At 31.0% G+C, this 24,885-nt stretch overlaps 1 non-coding gene and 1 pseudogene across 1 annotated transcript; both read left to right on the top strand.

The window, feature by feature from the left end:
- Positions 1-1,090: 1,090 nt before the first annotated feature.
- On the top strand, positions 1,091-1,313 carry LOC124944200. The gene has a single exon (XR_007099848.1). It is a non-coding gene; the product is annotated as a small nucleolar RNA U3 (small nucleolar RNA).
- A 19,994-nt stretch (positions 1,314-21,307) lies between these two features.
- Positions 21,308-21,419, top strand: LOC124944204 (annotated as a pseudogene).
- The last annotated feature ends 3,466 nt before the right edge of the window (positions 21,420-24,885 follow it).

The raw sequence follows: 24,885 nt of genomic DNA, 5'->3' as shown, positions 1-24,885 counted from the left end.
AACATGCAGGCAGGATAACTCTCAACTCTTTGACAAAGCTTATCCTGCCTTGCCTTCCCTTCCAAGTTCCATTCCATTCCAATCCATGACTAACTAACTAATTGCAATACCCTGATGAGATCTCTCTATTTTTGTGTCCTCCATATATCACTGTTTAGTCAACTCAACTCAACTCAACTCAACTCTTTAGTATAATCTTGTTGGGTAAATTTTGGGTTATATTCAAGAGCTGTTTGTTTGTTTGTTAGCGGCCATGGTATCCATTGATAAATGTGAGTGAGCAATGTTAGAGTTTTGCAAATTCTTTGACAAGAGAGAGGCATGCAGGCAAGAGTTTTTGCCAGACAATTATTAGTCCAACTAACAAATGTGCACCCTCCAAATATAGACATGCTACCCTCATTGTGCATCCTTCAAATATAGATATGCTACCCTCATTATGCATAGCATTCCATTCCATTCCATTCCATTATTGACTATTCTTTGGTTTCCAGATGAACTTTCTGTCTGTGAAATCCATCAATAGATATGACCTTAATTTTGATTGAAGTTTAGCATTCAACTTTATTTTTCTATCATCTCACTGGAGGACATATCACAGGTTTGGGGTTAAGTTATTTGAACGGAGGCTGATTTGTCCAAGCATTTGTATATGAAAAGTTAACCCCTGTTAATGAAATAATTTTACAGTTTACACTATCTTCCTTCCATGATTAACTAATTCCAGCACCTGATGATATCTTTCATGATTAACTAATTCTAACATAATGATATCTATTTCTGTGTCATCCTCACAAGTCGGCCCTCATTTCCTTGTCCTTTACTACCCTATCACAGTTTTTCTTCTCAACACTTTGGTGTGCTTGTTTGATTAATTTGGGATTATTTATAGTAGTATAATCTTGTTTGGGTAAATAATTAAATATTTATATAGATTATTTGTGGTATAATAATTGTGTTGATCATTTTATTTAATTATATTTAACCATATTCCAAACAGGTCCTTGAGTTATCTGATGTTTATATCCCACATTGCCCAGGTAACCAAAGTTTCTGAAGTATATATTAAGAAGGTTTGAGAATGAGCGTCACGACCTTACTTGAACAGGATCTGTTCTATAGGCTCGTACATCTGTATCCTTGATTTCTAAGGAGACAGGAATCTGTGTCTGGTTGATGAGATGTTGCCGCTAGACCAGAGCGTGATTAACGGCCATGTTGACCACCGGCTTCTGGTCATACTGCTGTAGAGGATCATTCTCAGTCGGTGCTTCGGCCCCGGCTGGGTTGGTCTAGCGGTTGTCTGACAGGCTCACCTAAAATCTTTTTGACACTATGTTTTGGCCTTTAGAGCATGATTAAGCAAGACTTTACTTGAACCATGAACTGTTCTATAAGTCTTCATACTTGATATCTAAAACTCATGAATCTATGCCTTCTTTTGTTGTTTTTATTATGTCTTGTAGATTAATGATAGTAATCAGTGTTTTCTTAGATATGCTCTTTCTACTCTTTCTTAGACAGGCTCACCCATGACCCACCTTCTTTTTTCTACCCTAATTACTTCACATATATATATGCCTTCAAGGTGTTTGATGAAAATGCACTCTGAAAGCAAAACATCACTGGAAAAGGTTTTTTTTCTACTTTGGGAAGGAAAGGCTTTAATGAATTATCTGAAGATAGATTTTTAATAGCTGGTGGTATAATATTACTACTGCCTTGATTCTTCTTGTCTTTTCAGGCCAAACCTCCCCATGTTTAGTACTTAATCTTTACGACAATTACATTTAGGGCTTACTTTTTAGCAAACACTTTCAATCGGATATGATGAAGTGAAGCTGATCGGAGGTGTTTAGTCGATGATGACCTTCAGGAGATGGCTAAGACGGCCGCTTGGAGCGTCGGCTCCTTCAAGTTTATGGGAATGAGTCTACTCTATACTTTCCATAGTTTATTACACATTGACTTTTAGCTTGTTTTTATTATGTCTTGTAGATTAATGATAGTAATTAGTGTTTTCTTAGATAAGCATTAGGGCTGGAGATGGTTTGCATAATCTGAAGGTCAGCACATTTAAAATGAAGATTTCTTGCTATTTGCTTATTATTATTCATCTGATAAAGCTTGATTTTGCCATATCCTCTTGAATTACTCCATAATCTAGGAAATGATTCGAGGTATGCCATCTGTTTGTCTGTTTGTTTGTTAGATGCTACCGTTTTCATAATCTCATCTAGTAGTATCACTTGTTAACGGCTTTGTTTGTGTTGCATATATAATGTACGTTAGATGCCATTGTTTTCACAATTATGTATTCTGTAATATTGTCTGTTTCACAATTAAGATATTTAGTTGCTTTCTTCACTAGAAGCTCTCTTGTCATTAATCTGTAAAACATGTAGGTTACTCTGTTATTATGATTTACAGCATATTCATTTCTGGTATTGTTGTCCATGAATGGATATTGATGCAAATATAAATGTTCATCAACCTTGTGCAGAGACACTTTTGTAGACACTTTCATGTTGCAAGTAGCCATTTTGTCTAATCATATGAATGGGAAGGATAACCAGGGCCATGACTGTAAGCCTTTTTTATCTGTTTTTGTTCAAGAAACTGAGTTCGTTCATCACTAAATATTCTCCCAGTTTTCCTTTTCTGCAGGAATCCTGTCCTTCTCCAACCGTTTCATTTCACCTCAAAGGAATTCATCACTTACTCCACTATCAGATGACAAAATATTTGTCATCAACCACTTCTTGCAAGAAGCTCAGGTAATTGCAAATAGTTTTGACTTTTGAATTCTCTACATGTGTGCATTTCATTGAACTCTGCACCATTTAATAAGTCTTTTTTGTATTATTGTAAAACTCAGATATTGCTTCACTAGGTGAAAATCTTGTATGTGAATAGTTGTTTCCAAATCAAACAAGCCAATCTATATAGTGACCTCTTTAAAACAACAATAAGAACTTATAACTTACACTTGTTGATCTTTCTCAAGATTTTCTGTTTCGCGGCTCCTTAGGGTTGATCTTTCTCAGCCTCCAGTTGTTGTTCCCTCTTCATACACTAGATCAACAACTTCAACCTTAAGTTAGGATAAACCTTTTTCGCATCTCTTCTTGTTGACAGCTAGCCCGCCTTGTAGCGTTTCCTTACTATACATGTACCAATTAAAAAACATAATTTTAGTTAGTTGCTTATGAAACATTATATTTATTCCTGAACATAGAATGTCTAACCTCACAATAATGGCTTCTAGTTGTTCGTCAACAATTGGTTGATAGACTATATCATATTGATTATTAATTGTAACAACAATAAGATACATAATAAAGAAGTTGTTGTTACAAACCTTAATGTAATCTACTTCAGAATACTAGAGAATAAATTTGAAAACCAAATTATTTAACCTTGGAATGTTTACACCTCTAACAGCGACCAACTCATGCATTTATGCAATTCCTAGAACATTGACGCGTTCCATGAACAAAGGACCTTTAACATGCATTATCGTTATTAGAAAATGTTGTGCATGTCATTAATTTATAACCACGGGATATCATCTTCATTCACGAATGGGTTGCCTGATTACTTTCCCAAAAGTTCAAACAATAATCCAATGTTCTTGGAATTGCAGAAGTTGTTTGCTGCCTCGGCTAGAGGTGTAAAAATTTTAAGAAAAATTCATGACGTCATTGTACTTATGGCGTGCTGCCTTGCTCATTAATCAATCTTTAGTACGATTGATGAAATCGATTTGAAACTAATGAATATGTGTTGTTTTTCATACAATTTTGAGCAATGACATGCATGACTCACTTTTAAATATATAGGAGAATACACGAAGATATGTATTTATTTAGCATAGTTTAAAAAGAAAAATTAGAAGATTATCAACTCGGATACGTAAATAGAAAAATTTACATAATATTATATCTTAATCATTATTTTGTGGGTAGTATATAAATTATTATAGTGAATGCACGCAAGAGAATCATATTCGAGAGCTAGTTCAATAACGTATACGATTTTTATAAAGGAAACACAATCAAAAATTTGCTAAAAAAGTAGCAGAGCATGGTTAGAGCCTCATTCCACGTCATGATGACTTTTATTTATGTATTTATTTTAGTGGGTGAGTTCTTAATGATATTTTTATATTTACTTTATTATATAGTAAAACGTCTATAAATTAATAACTTTGATAAAAAATTAATAATTTGTCCGGTCTCAATTTGGAACCAATATAAAAGATAAAATAAGGAGATATTTTTTTTTTAAAAATAATTGTGTATATATATTTGTCCCAGCGAAATTATAAATTAATAATTACTTTAAAAAAAATTTAAATTTCAAGATTGTTTAGTAAAAAAATCATTTATTTTTTATTTTTTTTAACTTCAAATTTATATTGAGTTCTATAACTTCAGGAAATCACCCTCGTAATTTAGCACGCGTTTGCAGGATACGTGGATTCAGATTTTTTTTAAAAATAAAATATTATTTTAAAAGATTTTGATATTACCGAATTGTTTTTAAAATTATTTATGTAAAAATAATTAATTTTTAGGGATTTGTTATAATTCAATGACGCTTTGATTTGAAATTCGATTTAAATTAGTTAAGCATAATTGATTCAAGAAAATATTATTTATTTAAAGATAGAGTTTTTAATTGATTTTAGAAAAATCAATAAAAAGGTTAGCGTGTACAAACGTATTTTACATTAGAGTTTTATTTTGGGTTCGAGTTTGGTAATACTCGGGAAAAGACTTTCGCGCTTCATCATTTGTATCCGTTCGAAAACAATCTTTACTTATAAAGTTGACTTTTAAAAATCGGTTATATCACGTTTTGAGTTTTTAACCGTTTTATTCTTCCGATCATAGTTATGCTTATAAGCTTAACATTATTTAAAGTATTGAACATCAATACTTTAAATGCTGGTACCTATTGCGTTTGGTAATTAGGGTGAAAATATCTGAAGAATATCTGTCATTTATAAGAATGTTAGGGTTTAGAAATAAACACCAAACAAAGTTTATAGTCAAAATATTTGTTTGGGAACATCTTGAAAATATTATGAAATTATTTTTTATCTCTTGGGATGATTAGAAATTGTGTTGGGTCCAAAATTATAAAAATAATATTAGGTTTTGAAAAGTAGAATCAAACAGGCTTTAAGATCGGAGTCGGTCATAAGGGTCAGTCCTATTTTATTGTTCAGGGATCGGGAGGCTCGGTCTAGGCCTAGGGAGCTCTCAATCGGGGTTCAAGATACTCGGTCGAAGGATCGGAGTCCCTAGGTTGAGGTGCTAAGGATATCTAGGTCCTTAGCTGAAATTATCGTACTAGGTGTAAAAACCTATCGGTCATGGACTAGCATGGGGTTATGTTTCTCGAGCGAGGTGTATAAACCTCTTGGTCTGGGCTAGCTCTAGGCTAAGATCCTCAGTCCTGGTCTTTGGAGCCTCGATTCCGGGTCTGGGATTCTTGGTCCCAGGTTTGGATCATTTAGTCTTAGATCTTGATCATCTTGGTCCTAAGTTTGGGTTTCACGGTCGTGGGTCCTAGGAGTCTCGGTCCCAAGTTAGACCTCTCGGTCATATGTCTGAATTTTACCGGTCATAGGTGGGAATCCCCGGTCAGATTTATCAGTCTTAGCTCAAGAACATCAGTCATAGGTCTCGATCATAACTCAAAAACATGGGTCCTAAGTCTCGGTCCTAGATTAATTTTATCGGACCTTGGTCTCCGATTGGATCGAGAATCCTCTATCGTATTTCTAGGTCTTTTGTGTAGTATTGTAAAACTCAGATATTGATTCACTTGGTGCAAATCTTGTATGTGAATAGTGGGCCTAGAAAGAGAATCATTCACAAAATTTAGAAAAAAATTTATAAAATTTTTAATATCTTAAAGAACAATTACAAGAGTTGTTATCTCTCTTATTTGTCTTCTTTAATGAGAGTAAAGTTAATGTTATGAATATAATTGATTACAATTCAATTTATAATGGTCGGGCTCATTATCATGGGCATGTAAGTTAAGAGGGGACAATAATGTTCTACAAAGCTTGAAATCATAACAGATTAAGAATCCATGACATAGACGCATCATTTAGGAACAAAATGATACAAAACTAGATACATGCTTAGTCTTGGATTACCTTTAGACGCATGTCCTATGATTGGATAAATAAATAAGGTGTAGAATAATTTTCTTTTTAAATTACCAAATGATTAAATGGGTGTGTAGTATGGATACCAATAAATAAGGTGTAGAATAATATTCTTTTTAAATTACCAAATGATTAAATGGGTGTGTAGTATGGATTAATATGTAACGTGATTTTTAACATGTCTATACAAATATTATAATACAAATTCTCACTAAAACTTAATTTTTAAAATTGAATCTTTAATGCGCATATATATCTTAAATAATATATATACAATCATTATAATACAAACTCCAACTAACTAAAATTTTATATCATATACATATTCAATACCCTTATGAATAATATGTTTATGAAAGACCCCGAGTAGAAAATATTTAGTGAATGGATCCATAATTTCAGTGTTTGTCCAAATATACTCAATAGATAATCAAATATTTAGAATTCTTTATTTTCTAAATAGTTCGACTATTACTCTTAAAGTAAAAGACAATATATGTTAGGTGAACACCATTTATGTTATTTTTGTTTGATCATTTATTTTCTTACACATAATATGATGTGAGTTCTTTTAGAGACTAAGTCTCCCTTTACACAACTTTAATTCATATATAATTGACTTAAGTGTGGATAAGAAAATCCAAATTATATGCATGATAATACATTAGTGTAACTCTAACTTTAATGCATTTAATTTTGAAACAAAATAAAACATATATTATGGTGTATTTATAACTTATTCTAATAATAGTTAGAAATTTTAACCTTTTTAGATACAATTTTTAAAAGAATAAATTATGGATTTATCATATAAAAAGAACTTTTAATTTTGACAAAAATAAGTATAAAAAATTATTAACTTAATTAGATAACAAAATAATTGAATAACCATGTTTACATAAATTTAATAATTATATACATTCAAAATAATGGTTCTCATCCGAAGATACCAAACGCAATATTAATATTTAGTCTTTAAATATTAAATATCAACTTGCAAACGGTACTCTTTTGTAGTAATCAAATATTAACAATAACTAGCATGTATCTCGTGCATTTTCACGAGTAATAATATAAAAAATCGTGAAAAAATATTACGGTAAAAATTTTATGGGCGGGTCAACACACAATCCACCCAAGTATCCATTTACTCTCACATATATCCAAATTAACCACAGCTCTCGACCCGACAATTCAGAAACTTTAAAAATTAAGTATCATTATATATATATATATATAGATTAGTTAGTTAAAAAGTTAAACTTATATTGTTAAAATGTCACGGGTTTATCAAATTTTGGGTTGAATTTAAAATATAAAGTGTTATTAGCCTAGTTGGTTAAAAGTTTTTACTTGTTTGGTTAGGTTGCAAGTTCGAACCATACCTATAGCATTTTTAATTTTATTTTTAACCGTTTTAAGTTTATGGGCGGGTCAACCCACAATCCGACCCAAGTATCCATTTACCCTCACATATATCCAAATTAACCACAGCTCTCGACCCGACAATCCGGACACTTTAAAAATTAAGCATCATTATATATATATATATATATAGATTCTTATGAAACACTTGATTATCTTTGGATAGTCCAATTATTCACATGAAAAATTGAATAATTGTTACATATTTACTACGACCTGTGCATAATATTATTTTGACCAATTGTTTATCTTTTTTTGGGCCGATTAAATAATTGCATTAATAACATACACATTATCTTATTAATTTATAAAACATATCAACATACATAAGAGAACATACTTTAGTCTTTAATTAATAACTTCTGTATATACTTTAAGTGTGTAACTCGACCAGTTATTAAACTTTCTTTTGTCCGATTAATAACCGCATAGTTATGAACACAACTTTCTTAATCTTATAAAACAAATATGTTTTATAAATTAATAATTTGTACATTATTTAAATTTTTAATTCCATCAATTATTAACTTTCCTTTGGGCCGATTAACAACTTTGGGCCGATTAACAACTGTATAAATAAAAATTTAAGTGGGCCCAAAATTATACAAAATTTTAAATGTGTTATTAACTCTAAAAATCTGAATATTGTTTATGTTTGTGACACAAAATAAATAATTGTAATTTTACTAATCACCTACCTATTTCTTAATATCAATTAACATAAAATATGCATAAAGAATCCGAATAAATACAACATGATTAAACTACATTCAAATATAATATATATATAAAAAGATAAGTAATTAAATATATATAACTAAGGAAAACTTAAATCATGATATTTTTTATCTATTCTTTATTTCTAAAATAATAATAATAATAAAAAAAACAGGAATGTCCTCTCTCTCTCTCTCTCTCTCTCTCTCTCTCTCTCTCTCTCTCTCTCTCTCTCTCTCTCTCTCTCTCTCTCTCTCTCTCTCTCTCTCTCTCTCTCTCTCTCTCTCTCTCTCTCTCTCTCTCTCTCTCTCTCTCTCTCTCTCTCTCTCAATTATAAAATATCAATATATTTGTCAACCATTAAATATATAATAATATTCCTTAATCAATGCATTTTTATTTATCTTTATTTCTCTTATAAGCATATAATACAATCAAATCTGATAAAAAATAATTTATACTATTCTCGGAGTCGGGGTGCTTAGGCCTCTCGGTCTTTGACTAGAATTCTTGGTCGGGTGTCAGAATTCTCGGTTAGACTGCTAAGACCTCTCGGTCCTTGGTAAAAATTCTCAATCGGGGTGAGACTTCTCGGTCCTAGATTCGATTTCTTGGTCGGATGTAAAAATCATCGGTCGGACCTCTCGGTCCTAATTGAAGAACCTTAGTCAGACCTCTCGGTCATATTTTGAATTTCTCAATCTTGAATGAAGATCTTCGATCGGACCTCTCGGTCCTCAAGAACATCAAAATTGCAGGTTTTACAATTTGATGGAGGCTTGAATTCTTTTATCCAAGGGCCTAAGTAGACTTGAAAAAGCTCCCAAGAACATCATGAACATCATCTCAAAGTTATACAAAAAATGTCTCGCCCTGTCGACAAATAAGGTTTTGGCGGAATCGTATACAAAAGATATATCGACCTAACGATAGATATAGTTTTGGAAGAATCACATAAAAACGATGTATCGACCTATCAATAAATAGGGTTTTTGATACCTATTAAATACATGTTAAAACGCAATCGTGTACGAATGATGTCTCAACCTATTGATAAATAGGGTTTTCGTTAGATAGTTTCCGAACGACCTCTCCACCTATCAACATATAGGGTTTTGGCTGAATCACATTAAACGATGTCTCGACCTATCAATATATATGAGTTTGGAGGAATCACATACAAACGATGTCTCGACCTATTGATAGATAGGATTTTGACGGAATCGCATGCAAATGATGTCTCGACCTATCGACATATAGGATTTTAGCAGAATCATTTACAAATAATATCTCGACATATCGATATATAGGGTTTTGGAAGAATTACATACAAACGATGTCTCGACCTATCAATAGACATGGTTTTGGATACCTATTAACATATAGGAGTTAAAACGGAATCGTGCACAAACAATGTATCGACCTTTTGACATATAGGATTGAGGTGGAATTACATACAAACGATGTCTTGGCCTATCGATAGATAGGGTTTTGGCTGGATCGTGTACGAACAATCTCTCAGCATATCGACAGATAGAGTTTGGCGGAATCGCATACAAACGATGTCTCGACTTATCGACATATAGGATTTTGGTGGGTCATGTACGAATGACCTTAAGTTCTTATCGATATATAAAATTGTTAACAGATCATATACAAATAATCTTTGTGCTTATCAATAAACAAGTTTTGGATACCTATTAACAAATAGGGGTTTATGATAGAATCGTGTACGAACGATTTCTCGTACCTATCGACAAATATAGTTTTTGAGGGTCATGTATAAATGATCTCGGATGTTTATCGATAGATAAGATTGTTAACGGATCATATTTAAATGATCTTTGTACTTTTTAATAAACAAGGTTTGATACCTATTAACAAATAGGGGTTTATGAAGGAATCGTGTACGAACGATTTGTCGTACCTAGTTGGGTCATGTGTGAATGGCCTAAGGTATTTATCGACTTATAAGATTTTTAACGGATCATATACAAATGATCTCTATGCTTTTTGATAGATAAGACTTGGATATCTATTGATAGATAGGGTTTGGATACCTATCAACAGATAGGAGTTAACACTGAATCGTTTATAGGCGATGTCTCCTATACATCAACAAATAGGTTTTTGATGGATCATATACGAATGATCTTGGGTTCTTGTCGACAAACAAGATTTTTAATGAATCATGTACAAATAATCTTTGTGTTTGTCGACAGATAAGACTTGATACTTATTAACAAATATAATTTGTGCTATGTGAATTCAAAAAATGTTTGTATGTGGATCGTGTAAACATTATTATTGCGGTCAAGTAAAATATAGTTAAGAAATGAAAAAAAAAATGCAGAAATTTGATATTTAATGGAAGATAAAAATTTGGTTGTTATAATGAAATATATCAAATAAATGGAAAGAAAAAAAAGGAAAAATTTGGTATAAAGAATATGAAAAGTTGGTTGAAACGTGGAGAAAGATAATTAATTAGTTAAATTTATTTCAAATAGTTATTTGAAATAAAAATAAAAATTGTAAAAATTAATACATCATATTCATTGTTATTAATGGATATATATTGAAATTAAAAGAAATAAACTGTATTAAGTTAAATCTGAGTTTCAATGTGTAAAATAATTTTTTTATTGTTTCTATTAGAAAGTAATTTATCATTAATTTTCCTATGCTTTGTGATTTTTCATTTTGTGAGATTAATATTTTTGGAATTTGATATTTTATATATTGTAAATATTCAGTATATATTTAATTATTTGCACCACTAGAGTTCGTTTGATGATGTTTTTTTAGATAGAAAATGTATAAAAATAAACAATTTCATATTATTTTGGAAGAAAATTGATTTTTAAGTATATATTATTTACGGCAAATTATCTAAGCGGCCCTCAAATTATTCAGATCGCTTACTTTTGGCCTTAAATTATTTTTAAAAACAAATCGCCCTCAAACTTTCAAAAAGGGTCACCAATGACCTTTATGTCAAATTTTTCGTTAAACATAATTATTCTCACTAAAATCCCTCAAACTATTCTTATAGTTTACTTTTGTCCCTTAAACTATTTTAATAATTAATTTTTAACTCTTGAATTATTTCACCCCAAAACTATCGACATATTCAATCTTAACTCCTTTCTATTTTGTTATGAAAAATATCTAATATAATTTACAAATAGAATATGTAATTTATATTATTTTATGACCAAATTTGAAGATAATTTGCTCTATTGTAATCTATCGATATTTTTTTGACGAATATTGATAGATTGCAATAGAGTATTAAACAATTGCTTCCTATTGCTTTATACAATAATGTCAAATAAGATGAAAAATGTGAATGTTATTAAATAAATGCAACATCTATGCCAAACTAATAATATTCATTTAAAAGTACTAAAAACAACAATGACCATCTTTTACACACTATAGTTAAAAATGCAAAAATTTAAAGTTAAAAACATAAAGAGCAATAACATACTACAATTATAAAGACACAAGACTATAGTTAAAAAGACAAAAAAAATTCGATGTGAAGTGTGTAATCGTTTACACAAATGGTAGAATAGTTCAAGAACATAGAGTCTACTAATTGGCTACTAAAGTTATATACTTTCATAAGGGAATATTTAAAGGGTTACACATACCTTATCCTATTTAGGATTTTACTATTGAACCTTTCACCGGGTAAATCTTTCAATCTTCATTAATGTAGAAATTGTTGGATTTTTAAACTAATTCCATTAATTAAATGGAAATGAGAATTTGGATAGATAAATTAAATATAATTTAATTCAAATAAATATAAATTCATACCAAATTCAAATGTAAATTTTTGGTGAAATTTAATGTTAGTGGATAAGATCGAATGTCAATGGATAAGATCGAATGTGAATAGTCTTGAAATGTCAAGAGTATATGAATGAAAGTCGTTGGATGAATTATAAGTCGTTTGATTAATAAATGAATTTATTGTGATGGTTTAATTTCCAACTATAAATATCCCTTCCTGTTGGAACTCTAAAAATATATTTTATCTCTTTTTCACCCATTCCACAGTTTCTCTAGATTTCGAAAGTTTTTTATGTCTTAAGTGTTCTTTGAGTTCTTCATTCATCTGAGTGTTCTTCGAGTTTTTAACTCAATCTAGTGTTTTCGAGTTCTTGACTCGTAGTATTTCTGTTGAAACCCAATGATCGATTCATGTACTTTTTCAAATTTGTTGCATAGTGATTCTAGTGCTAAATCACTACTAGATTCGTTGTATCATGGGAGACAGTTGAACTGTTTTAAAGGAAATGTGTTAAACACATGTCTCAAATCAACATTTTATTCGGTGATATCGTTTTTTGTAATATTGTATTTAATTTATTTATAGAATCATTTACATATATATTTTTGTAATTTTAAGATAAGATTTCTAACATCAACATCACAGTAAACAATGTAATCAACATCACCATCAAAGTATAATAACCCATCTCTTCTTCTTCCATGATAAAACTTTATGTTGAAAAATTCAGACTCAAGTCATGTAACACAATATATGCACATTGAAATAGTATAAAGGTTAGAAGAATATACTTAGATCGGATTCTAGGTTTACCCGCCCATAAACTTAAAACGGTTAAAAATAAAAAAATAATCGACAGGTATGTTTTGAACTCATAGCCTAACAAAACAAGTACGACTCTTTAAACAACTAGGCTATTAACACTTTATATTTTTAATTTAACACCAAATTTGATGAACGCGGGACGTTATAACAATATATGTTCAACTTTTTAACTAACTAATCTATATATATATATATATAATGATGCTTAATTTTGAAAGTGTCCGGATTGCCGGATTGAGAGCAGTGGTTAATTTGAATATATATGTGAGATTAAATGGATACTTGGGTTGGATTATGGGTTGACCCGCCCATAAACTTAAAACGGTTAAAAATAAAATTAAAAAATCTATAGGTATATTTCGAACTCGCAACCTAACAAAATAAGTACAACTCTTTAACCAATTAGGCTAATAACAATTTATATTTTTAATTCAACACCAAATTTGATGAATGCGGGACGTTGTAAAAATATAAATTCAACTTTTTAACTAACTAATATATATATAATTTTGAAAGTATTCGGATTGCCCAGTCCAGAGCTGTGGTTAATTTGAATATATATGTGAGATTAAATGAATACTTGGGTCGGATTATGGGTTGACCCGCCCATCAACTTAAAACGATTAAAAATAAAATTAAAAAATTTATATGTATGTTTTGAACTCGAAACCTAACAAAACAAGTACAACTCTTTAACCAACTAAGCTAATAACACTTTATATTTTTAATCAACACCAAATTTGATGAACGCGGGACGTTGTAACAATATAAGTCAACCTTTTAACTAACTAATATATATATATATATATATATATATATAATGATGTTTAATTTTGAAAGTGCCCGATTTACCGGGTCGATATCTGTGGTTAATTTGGATATATATGTGAGAGTAATGGATACTTGGGTCGGATTCTGAATTGACCCGCCCATAAACTTAAGACTATTAAAAATAAAATTAAAAATGCTATAGGTATGTTTCGAACTCGCAACCTAACAAAATAAGTACAACTCTTTAACCACCAAGGATAATAACACTATATATTTTTAATTCAACACAAAATTTGATAAACGTGGGATGTTGTAACAATATAAATTCAACTTTTTAACTAACCAATCTATATATATATAATGATGCTTAGTTTTGAAAGTGTCTTGATTACCGGGTCGAGAGCTGTGGTTAATTTGGATATATATGTGAGAGTAATAGATACTTGGATCGGATTTTAGGTTGACCCGCCCATAAATTTAAAACGGTTAAAAATAAAATTTAAAATGCTATAGGTATGTTTCGAACTCGCAGCTTAGCAAAACAAGTACAACTCTTTATCCACCTAGGATAATAACAATTTATATTTTTAATTCAACGCCAAATTTGATGAACGCGGGACGTTGTAACAATATAAGTTCAACTTTTTAACTAACTAATCTATATATATATATATATAATGATGCTTAATTTTGAAAGTGTCCGGATTGTCGGGTTGAGAGTTGTAGTTAATTTAAATATATATGTGAGATTAAATGGATACTTGAATCGGATTATGGGTTGACCCGCCCATAAACTTAAAACGGTTAAAAATAAAATTAAAAAATCTATAGGTATGTTTCGAACTCGCAACCTAACAAAATAAGTATAACTCTTTAACCAACTAGGCTAATAACACTTTACATTTTTAATTCAACACCAAATTTGATGAACGCGGGATGTTATAACAATATAAGTTCAACTTTTTAACTAAAAAATGTATATATATATAATGATGCTTAGTTTTGAAAGGGTCTGGATTGTCGGGTCAGAGCTGTGGTTAATTTGGATATATAAGTGAGAGTAATGGATACTTGGGTCGGATTTTGGGTTGACCAGCCCAAAAACTTAAAACGGTTAAAAATAAAATTTAAAATGCTATAGATGTGTTTTGAACTCGCAACCTAACAAAATAAGTATAACTCTTTATCCACATAGAATAATGACACTTTATATTTTTAATTCAACACAAAATTTGATGAACGCGGGACGTTGTAACAATATAAGTTTAACTTTTTAACTAACCAATATATATATATATATATATATATAATGATGCTTAATTTTGAAAGTGTTTGGATTTCCATGTCGAAAGCTCTAGTAGATTTAGATATATAAGTGAGAGTAAATGGATACTTGGGTCGGATTCTGGGTTGACCCACCCATAAACTTAAAACGGTTAAAAATAAAATTAAAAAATCTATGGTATGTTTCGAACTCGCAACCTAACAAAATAAGTACAACTCTTTAACCAACTAGGTTAATAACACTTTATATTTTTAATTAAACACCAAATTTGATGAACGCGGGACGTTGTAACAATATAAGTTCATCTTTGTAACTAACTAATCTATATATATAATGATTCTTAATTTTGAAGTATCCGGATTGTCGGGTCCAGAGCTGTGGTTAATTTGAATATATATGTGAGATTAAATGGATACTTGGGTCGGATTATAGGTTTACCAGCCCATAAACTTAAAACGGTTAAAAATAAAATTAAAAAATTTATATGTATGTTTCGAACTCGCAACCTAACAAAACAAGTACAACTCTTTAACCAACTAAGCTAATAACACTTTATACTTTTAATTCAGCACCAAATTTGATGAACGCGGGACATTATAACAATACGAGTCAACTTTTTAACTAACTAATCTATATATATATATAATGATACTTAATTTTGAAAGTGCCCAGATTGCCGGGACGATAGATGTGGTTAATTTGGATATATATGTGAGAGTAATGGATACTTGTATTAGATTCTGGGTTGACCCGCCCATAAACTTAAGACGGTTAAAAATAAAATTAAAAATGCTATAGTTATGTTTCGAACTCGCAACCTAACAAAATAAGTACAACTCTTTAACCATCAATGATAATAACACTATATATTTTTAATTCAACACAAAATTTGATGAACGCGGGACATTGTAACAATATAAGTTCAATTTTTTAACTAACCAATCTATATATATATATATTATGATGCTTAGTTTTGAAAGTGTCCGGATTATCGGGTCGAGAGCTGTGGTTAATTTGGATATATATGTAAGAGTAATGGATACTTGGGTCGGATACTGGGTTGACCCGCCCATAAACTTAAAACGGTTAAAAATAAAATTTAAAATGCTATAGGTATGTTTTGAACTTGCAACCTAACAAAATAAGTATAACTCTTTATCCACCTAGGATAATAACACTTTATATTTTTAATTCAACACCAAATTTGATGAACGCAGGACGTTGTAACAATATAAGTTCAAATTTTAACTAACCAATCTATATATATATATATAATGATGCTTAATTTTGAAAGTGTCTAGATTGTCAGGTCGAGAGCTGTGGTTCATTTGGATATATAAATGAGAATAAATGGATACTTGGGTCGTATTTTGGGTTGACCCGCCCATAAACTTAAAACGGTTAAAAATAAAATAAAAAAATTTATAGGTATGTTTCGAACTCGCAACATAACAAAACAAGTACAACTCTTTAACCAACTAGGCTAATAACCACTTTATATTTTTAATTCAACACCAAATTTGATGAACGCGGGACGTTATAACAATATAAGTTCAACTTTTTAACTAACAAATGTATATATATATATATAATGATGCTTAGTTTTTAAAGTGTCTGGATTGTCGGGTAAGAGCTGTGGTTAATTTGGATATATATGTGAGAGTAATGGATACTTGGGTCGGATTCTGGGTTGACCCGCCCATAAACTTAAAACGGTTAAAAATAAAATTTAAAATGCTATAGATTGTTTTGAACTCGCAACCTAACAAAATAAGTATAACTCTTTATCCACCTAGGATATAACACTTTATATTTTTAATTCAACATCAAATTTGATAAACGCGGGACGTTGTAACAATATAAGTTCAACTTTTTAATTAACCAATATATATATATATATATATAATGATGCTTAATTTTGAAAGTGTCTGGATTGCCAGGTCGGGAGTTGTGGTTAATTTAAATATATAAGTGAGAGTAAATAGATACTTGGGTCGGATTCTGGGTTGACCCGCCCATAAACTTAAAACGGTTAAAAATAACATAAAAAAATTTATAGGTATGTTTCGAACTCGCAACATAACAAAACAAGTACAACTCTTTAACCAACTAGGCTAATAATAATTTATATTTTTAATTCAACACCAAATTTGATGAACGCGGAACGTTGTAACAAAATAAGTTCAACTTTTTAACTAACAAATCTATCTCTCTCTCTCTCTCTCTATATATATATATATAATGATGCTTAATTTTGAAAGTGTCCGGATTGTCAGATCCAGAGCTGTGGTTAATTTGAATATATATGTGAGAGTAAATGGATACTTGGGTCGGATTCTGGGTTGACCCGCTCATAAACTTAAAATAGTTAAAAATAAAATTAAAAATTCTATAGGTATGTTTCGAACTCGCAAACTAAAAAACAAGTACAACTCTTTAACAAACTAGGCTAATAACATTTTATATTTTTAATTAAATACCAAATTTGATGATTGCAGAACGTTGTAACAATGTAAGTTCAACTTTTTAATTAACTAATCTATATATATTATGATGCTTAATTTTGAAAGTGTCCATATTCTCGGGTCGATAGCTGTGATTAATTTGGATATATATGTGAGAGTAAATGGATACTTAGGTCGAATTCTGGGTTGACACGCCCATAAACTTAAAACGGTTAAAAATAAAATTAAAAATTATATAGATATGTTTGAACTCGTAACCTAACAAAATAAGTACAACTCTTTAACCAACTAAACTAATAACACTTTATATTTTTAATTCAACACCAAATTTGATGAACGCGGGACGTTGTAACAATATAAGTTCAACTTTTTAACTAATTAATATATATATATATAATGATGCTTAATTTTCAAAGTGTCTGGATTGTCGAGTTGAGAGTTGTGGTTAATTTGGATACATATGTGAGAGTAAATGGATACTTGGGTCGGATTCTAGGTAGACCCGCCCATAAACTTAAAATGGTTAAAAATAAAATTAAAAATTCTATAGGTATGTTTCGAACTTGCAACCTAAAAAAACAAGTACAACTCTCTAACCAACTAGGCTAATAACACTTTATATTTTTTATTTAACACCAAATTTTATAAACGCGGGACGTTGTAACAATATATTTTTATCCGTGTGCATCGCACGAAGATCTTTCTAGTTTATATAATTATTTTAAAATTCGAACAATATGTCAATGAAAACTAACTCCCTTTCAAAATCCAAATATAGATGGATATAAAAAAAAAGTTATACTTAGTAAAATATAATTATTTACACTCGAAGAATTCGAAAAACACTCAATAGAGTGAAAAATTGAAAGGACGCTCAAGAAACAAATAAAAGGCTTTAAAATTATAAATATATAACTTGATGAATAAGATATGAAATATCTTAAAAGTATTAACGTGAGAGGATAAGCCTTCGGGTTAAGGCAGCTCATTTGTTAAAAACATTAAGCTATTTAGTTAAATTTATTGTAATTTTAAAAATAAAATGTTGTAACTTAGTGGTTCAAGATAAAACTTAGAACTTTTGTATGGTTATGGGTTTAAATCTCAAAAAACATTTTTTTATCAATTTTTTAAACTAGACCTAGGACAACAAAAATATATCGTCTTTTTTTTTCCGGGACTAGGGCAGCCCAAAACTTGGGGCTGACTATAAGGATATATATAGTTGGATATTAAACCATCACAATAAATTTATTTATCAATCCAACAACTTCCAATCCTAAACTCTTGACATTCAATCTTATCTATTATCATTCGATCGATCTTATGCATTAAAATTAAATTTCACCAAAACTTTACATTTGAATTAGGTATAAATTTATATTTATTTGAATTAAATTACATTTAATTTATTTATCCAAATTCTCATTTTCTTTCCATTAATGTAATCAGTTTAAAATTTCAACATAACATGTATTCTTCTAATAACTATACATTAATAACGATCTTATTAGTTATAAATAAAGATCTATGGATTATGTTTAAATATTTGATCGGCTTAAAACACCTAAAATAACCAACAAAAATAAGCTTTAAAAATAAAATAATGGTAGTATTCACATAGGTAACTAATTTTTTATTTATTTGAAAAATATCAATATTTATTAAAAATTAACCTAAAAAACATTTAAACGTTATAAAAGAAAAAAATAAGATAAAACAAATTATCATTACGTATAAACTCATATTTTAATTAAAGTAAGTATTAACTCTTCCTCCTCGAGAAGAAAGATATAGTACTCTTGACTTGGTGATTAATTAACTAACACGTTTACATTATTGTAATTTAAATCTCAAAACTAAAAAATGTCTATATTGAAAAGATGATCTTTTTATGATACATTAATAAAGAGGCCGATTATAAATATTGTTTAACCACCTAAATATTTGTTTAAACTATTTGTCCGCAATTAAAATATCAATAAATTTTTGTTATATTTTGGTTGTTTGTTTGTCAAATTAAAAAATTTTTTTTTAACAAAATGTAAATTATTATTAATTAATACATACTAAGAGATAAGAGAAGGGTGAAAGTGATTAATTTTAATTTCGTTTTTCTCAAAATGAGAACAATGTTAGAAAAATTTAAAGGGTTAGTTGTATATTATATTAAGTTTGGGGTGGTGTTGTTTAAATGAATAAGAAAGGGAAGACGAAGTGAGTCAACTCAGATCCGAAGAGCCGAGTTTGTGTCATGTCAACCGCCAAAATTTGAACTCTTACTCTCGCTCAAATTTCTCTTTCTTACATTATTTGAATTTAATTACATTTAATTTATTTATCCATTTTCATTCAAAAAAAATGACATGTCTCGCTCACATTCCTCTTTGTGCTAGAATGAAATTACGTCGTGGAAATGCACCGTTTAATCTTCATCTTCTTGATTGCTTTTTGCGGATTTCGTCATTTCGTGGATGCATTTGTCGAAGAATTTGACCTTCCTTCCAGATGCACGCACCACCAAGTCCAACCAGTTACGAGAAATGGATTCTCTTCCGTGGAATGGCCGACTAAGGTAGCGTCGCGTTCTATGAGCGGATGACATGACCCTTAGATTGATTGCACGCAATAGGCTAGCTAGGGTTTTGTCTTTGCACTGTTTGTTTGTTTGTTTGATATGTCGTAAGTTTAGTCTTCTGCATTGCACAATTGTCTCTCACTCTCTGGGACTGACTGGGATAAATGTCTTGGTAGTCAATCAGTCACCTATTCTTTGTATACATGGAACATGCAGGCAGGATAACTCTCAACTCTTTGACAAAGCTTATCCTGCATTGCCTTCCCTTCCAAGTTCCATTCCATTCCAATCCATGACTAACTAACTAATTGCAATACCCTGATGAGATCTCTCTATTTTTGTGTCCTCCATATATCACTGTTTAGTCAACTCAACTCAACTCAACTCTTTAGTATAATCTTGTTGGGTAAATTTTGGGTTATATTCAAGAGCTGTTTGTTTGTTTGTTAGCGGCCATGGTATCCATTGATAAATGTGAGCAATGTTAGAGTTTTGCAAATTCTTTGACAAGAGAGAGGCATGCAGGCATGAGTTTTTGCCAGACAATTATTAGTCCAAAAAACAAATGTGCACCCTCCAAATATAGACATGCTACCCTCATTATGCATAGCATTCCATTCCATTCCATTATTGACTATTCTTTGGTTTCCAGATGAACTTTCTTTCTGTCTGTGAAATCCATCAATAGATATGACCTTAATTTTGATTTAAGTTTAGCATTCAACTTTATTTTTCTATCATCTCACAGGAGGACATATCACAGGTTTGGGGTTAAGTTATTTGAACGGAGGCTGATTTGTCCAAGCATTTGTATATGAAAAGTTACCCCTGTTAATGAAATAATTTTACAGTTTACACTATCTTCCTTCCATGATTAACTAATTCCAGCACCTGATGATATCTTTCTTGATTAACTAATTCTAACTTAATGATATCTATTTCTGTGTCATCCTCACAAGTCGGCCCTCATTTCCTTGTCCTTTACTACCTTATCACAGTTTTTTTTCTCAACACTTTGGTGTGCTTGTTTGATTAATTTGGGGTTATTTATAATAGTAGTATAATCTTGTTTGGGTAAATATTTATATAGATTATTTGTGGTATAATAATTGTGTTGATCATTTTATTTAATTATATTTAACCATATTCCAAACAGGTCCTTGAGTTATCTGATGTTTATATCCCACATTGCTCAGGTAACCAAAGTTTCTGAAGTATATATTAAGAAGGTTTGAGAATGAGAGTCACGACCTTACTTGAACAGGATCTGTTCTATAGGCTCGTACATCTGTATCCTTGATTTCTAAGGAGACAGGAATCTATGTCTGGTTGATGAGATGTTGCCGCTAGATCAGAGCGTGTCTTCTACTATATATGTATATATATATATATGCCTTCTAAGTGTTCATTGGAATGCACAATGAAAGCAAAAAACCTCACACTGATTAGAAAAAAAAAAGTAATGAAATGTTATCATGAATCTTTTTGACACTATGAATGAGTCAGCATATGTTTTGGCCTTTAGAGCATGATTAAGCCTAACAGACTCCATTTTTAAGCAAGACTTTACTTGAATCATGAACTGTTCTATAAGTCTTCATACTTGATATCTAAAACTCATGAATCTATGCCTTCTTTTGTTGTTTTTATTATGTCTTGTAGATTAATGATAGTAATCAGTGTTTTCTTAGATATGCTCTTTCTACTCTTTCTTAGACAGGCTCACCCATGACCCACCTTCTTTTTGCTACCCTAATTACTTCACATATATATATGCCTTCAAGGTGTTTGATGAAAATGCACTCTGAAAGCAAAAAATCACTGAAAAAGGTTTTTTTCTACTTTGGGAAGGAAAGGCTTTAATGAATTATCTGAAGATAGATTTTTAATAGCTGGTGGTATAATATTACTACTGCCTTGATTCTTCTTGTCTTTTCAGGCCAAACCTCACCATGTCTTTTCAGGCTTACTTTGTAGTTTTTAAAAACTGAAAAGCCCGACCCAGACTTGTACTGTGTGGACTGTGGTAGCAAACACTTTCAACCGGACATGATGAAGTGAAGCTGATCGGAGGTAGGAAACACTTGGTAGTCGATGATGACCTTCAGGAGATGGCTAAGACGGCCGCCTGGAGCGTCGGCTCCTTCAAGTTTATGGGAATGAGTCTACTTTATACTTTCCATAGTTTATGTGCTCTTTTTACACTTTTGACTTTTAGTTTGTTTTTATTATGTCTTGTAGATTAATGATAGTAATTAGTGTTTTCTTAGATAAGCATTAGGGCTGGAGATGGTTTGCATAATCTGAAGGTCAGCACATTTAAAATGAAGATTTCTTGCTATTTGCTTATAATATTCATCTGATAAATCTTGATTTTGCCATATCCTCTTGAATTACTCCATAATCTAGGAAATGATTCGAGGTATGCCATCTGTTTGTTTGTTTGTTAGATGCTACTGTTTTCATAATCTCATCTAGTAGTATCACTTGTTAAGTTGGCTTTGTTTGTGTTGCATATATAATGTACGTTAGATGCCATTTTTTTCACAATTATGTATTCTGTAATATTGTCTGTTTCACAATTAAGATATTTAGTTTATTTCTTCACTAGAAGCTCTCTTGTCATTAACAACAAATTCATTTGGTGTTGTTGTCCATGAATGGATATTGATGCAAATATAAATGTTCATCAACCTTGTGCAGAGATACTTTTGTAGACACTTTCATGTTGCAAGTAGCCATTTTGTCTAATCATATGAATGGGAAGGATAACAAGGGCCATGACTGTAAGCCTTTTTCTATCTATTTTTGTTCTAGAAACTGAGTTCGTTCATCACTAAATATTGTCCCAGTTTTCCTTTTCTGCAGGAATCCTGTCCCACTCCAACCGTTTCATTTCACCTCAAAGGAATTCATCACTTACTCCACTATCAGATGACAAAATATTTGTCATCAACCACTTCTTGCAAGAAGCTCAGGTAATTGCAAATAGTTTTGACTTTTGAATTCTCTACATGTGAGCATTTCATTGAACTCTGCACCATTTAATAAATCTTTTGTGTATTATTGTAAAACTCAGATATTGCTTCACTAGGTGCAAATCTTGTCTGTGAATAGTTGTTTCCAAATCAAACAAGCCAATCTATATAGTTACCTCTTTAAAACAAAAATAGGAACTTATAACTTATACTTTTGTGTAGACGGAAGTCTCTATCGGTCTAATAGATCAGTTGTCTTCGATCTTCCAACCGAGGGGCTGTCTGAGTTCCCCACATCTTCCGATGAAGTCTTATCTGAGATGAGACTTTCCTTCTCCGACACAACTTTTGATGGGAATCTCATTCTTGTCGAAACTCATAGACCTAAGTCCGTTCTAAAAGTTGAGTTTTCCCTGCTCAACGATATCATTTCCAAGTCCCTCTTGGGCAAGGAAGTTTCCAACTTCTACTCGAAAAAGGTTTTCGAGATAATGATTTCTATCACAAAGGGGACAACAATCAACTAGTCGAAAATTATTTTCAACAACCTGATGGCAATGATCTTTCCTGAAAGGACACCTCCTTCGTATGTTGCCCAGCTCAGCATGCTGCTTTCAACCCTCCTTTCAAGTTTTGGGGGACCTAGGGTTATCATCAAGTCCTCAAGAGTCTTGAACTACCAAAGATTCTCGACTACGTTCTCCGAGTAGGAAGGCTTAAGCTTAGAAATAAAAATTGGGAGATCCTTTAGGCCGAAAGAGCTCATTAGGAATATATCCCTCCCAATGATGTTAAAAAGGGGGAAAAGAAGTGGCCTTAGTCCTAGAGGGAACTAAGGGTAGAGAGAGATAGGAAAATACCCAATCTTTTTGTTGTGTTTGGGAAATTTTCGATTATGTTATTTCCTTCAGATCTTTTGATAGTATAAATATATGATCTTTTGTTACTGCTTTTCTGTTCATCGATTGTGTCTATTTGTTATAAATTTTTTAACTAAGTTTTAACATCATCAAAAGGGGGAAATTATTGGGTCAAATTATTTTAACTAAAATAATTAAAAGAATAAGAAAATTTTATGCCAACTGAATTTTGATGATATGTGAGTAAAACATAGTTGTGAATAAAAGCTAAATCATTTATTTGGTTTTTATTTGCAGGTGCACATGACTATGCTATGTTGGACGTGGTCTAAATAGGCTAATTAGACGAAGTTAGACATTGAAGTCTAACTCCATTAGACATGGTAGTCTAATGGGATACGTAGTTAGACGTTGCAGTCTAACAGATACGTTGTTAGACGTTGTAGTCTAACTCTATTAGACGTGGTACTCTAATGGGAAACGTAGTTAGACGTTGACGACTAACTCCTTCAAACAAGTCTGAAGGGATGCGCAGTTAGACGTTGCAGTCTAACTCCATTAAACATGGTAGTCTAATGGGATACGTAGTTAGACGTTCACGTCTAACTCCTTTAGACAAGTCTAAAGAGAAGCGTAGGTAGATGTTGCAGTCTAACAGATATGTAGTTAGACGTTGTAGTCTAACTCCATTAGACATGGTAGTCTAATGAGATACGTAGTTAGACGTTGACGTCTAACTCCTTCAGACAAATCTGAAGAGATGTGTAGTGAGACGTTACAATCTAACAGATACGTAGTTAGACGCTACAGTCTAATAGATGTGTAGTTAGATGTTGCAGTCTAACATATGCGAAGTTAGACGTTGATGTCTAACTTCATTAGACGTGATAGTCTAATGGGAAACGTAGTTAGACATTGACGTCTAACTCCTTCAGACAAGTCTGAAGGGATGCATAGTTAGACGTCGCAGTCTAACTCCATTAGAC

The sequence above is a fragment of the Impatiens glandulifera genome, chromosome 6, assembly GCF_907164915.1.
Source record: "Impatiens glandulifera chromosome 6, dImpGla2.1, whole genome shotgun sequence".
Taxonomy (NCBI): domain Eukaryota; kingdom Viridiplantae; phylum Streptophyta; class Magnoliopsida; order Ericales; family Balsaminaceae; genus Impatiens; species Impatiens glandulifera.
The sequence above is the reverse complement of the archived record's forward strand: the minus strand, read 5'-3'. Positions and strand labels throughout refer to the sequence as shown.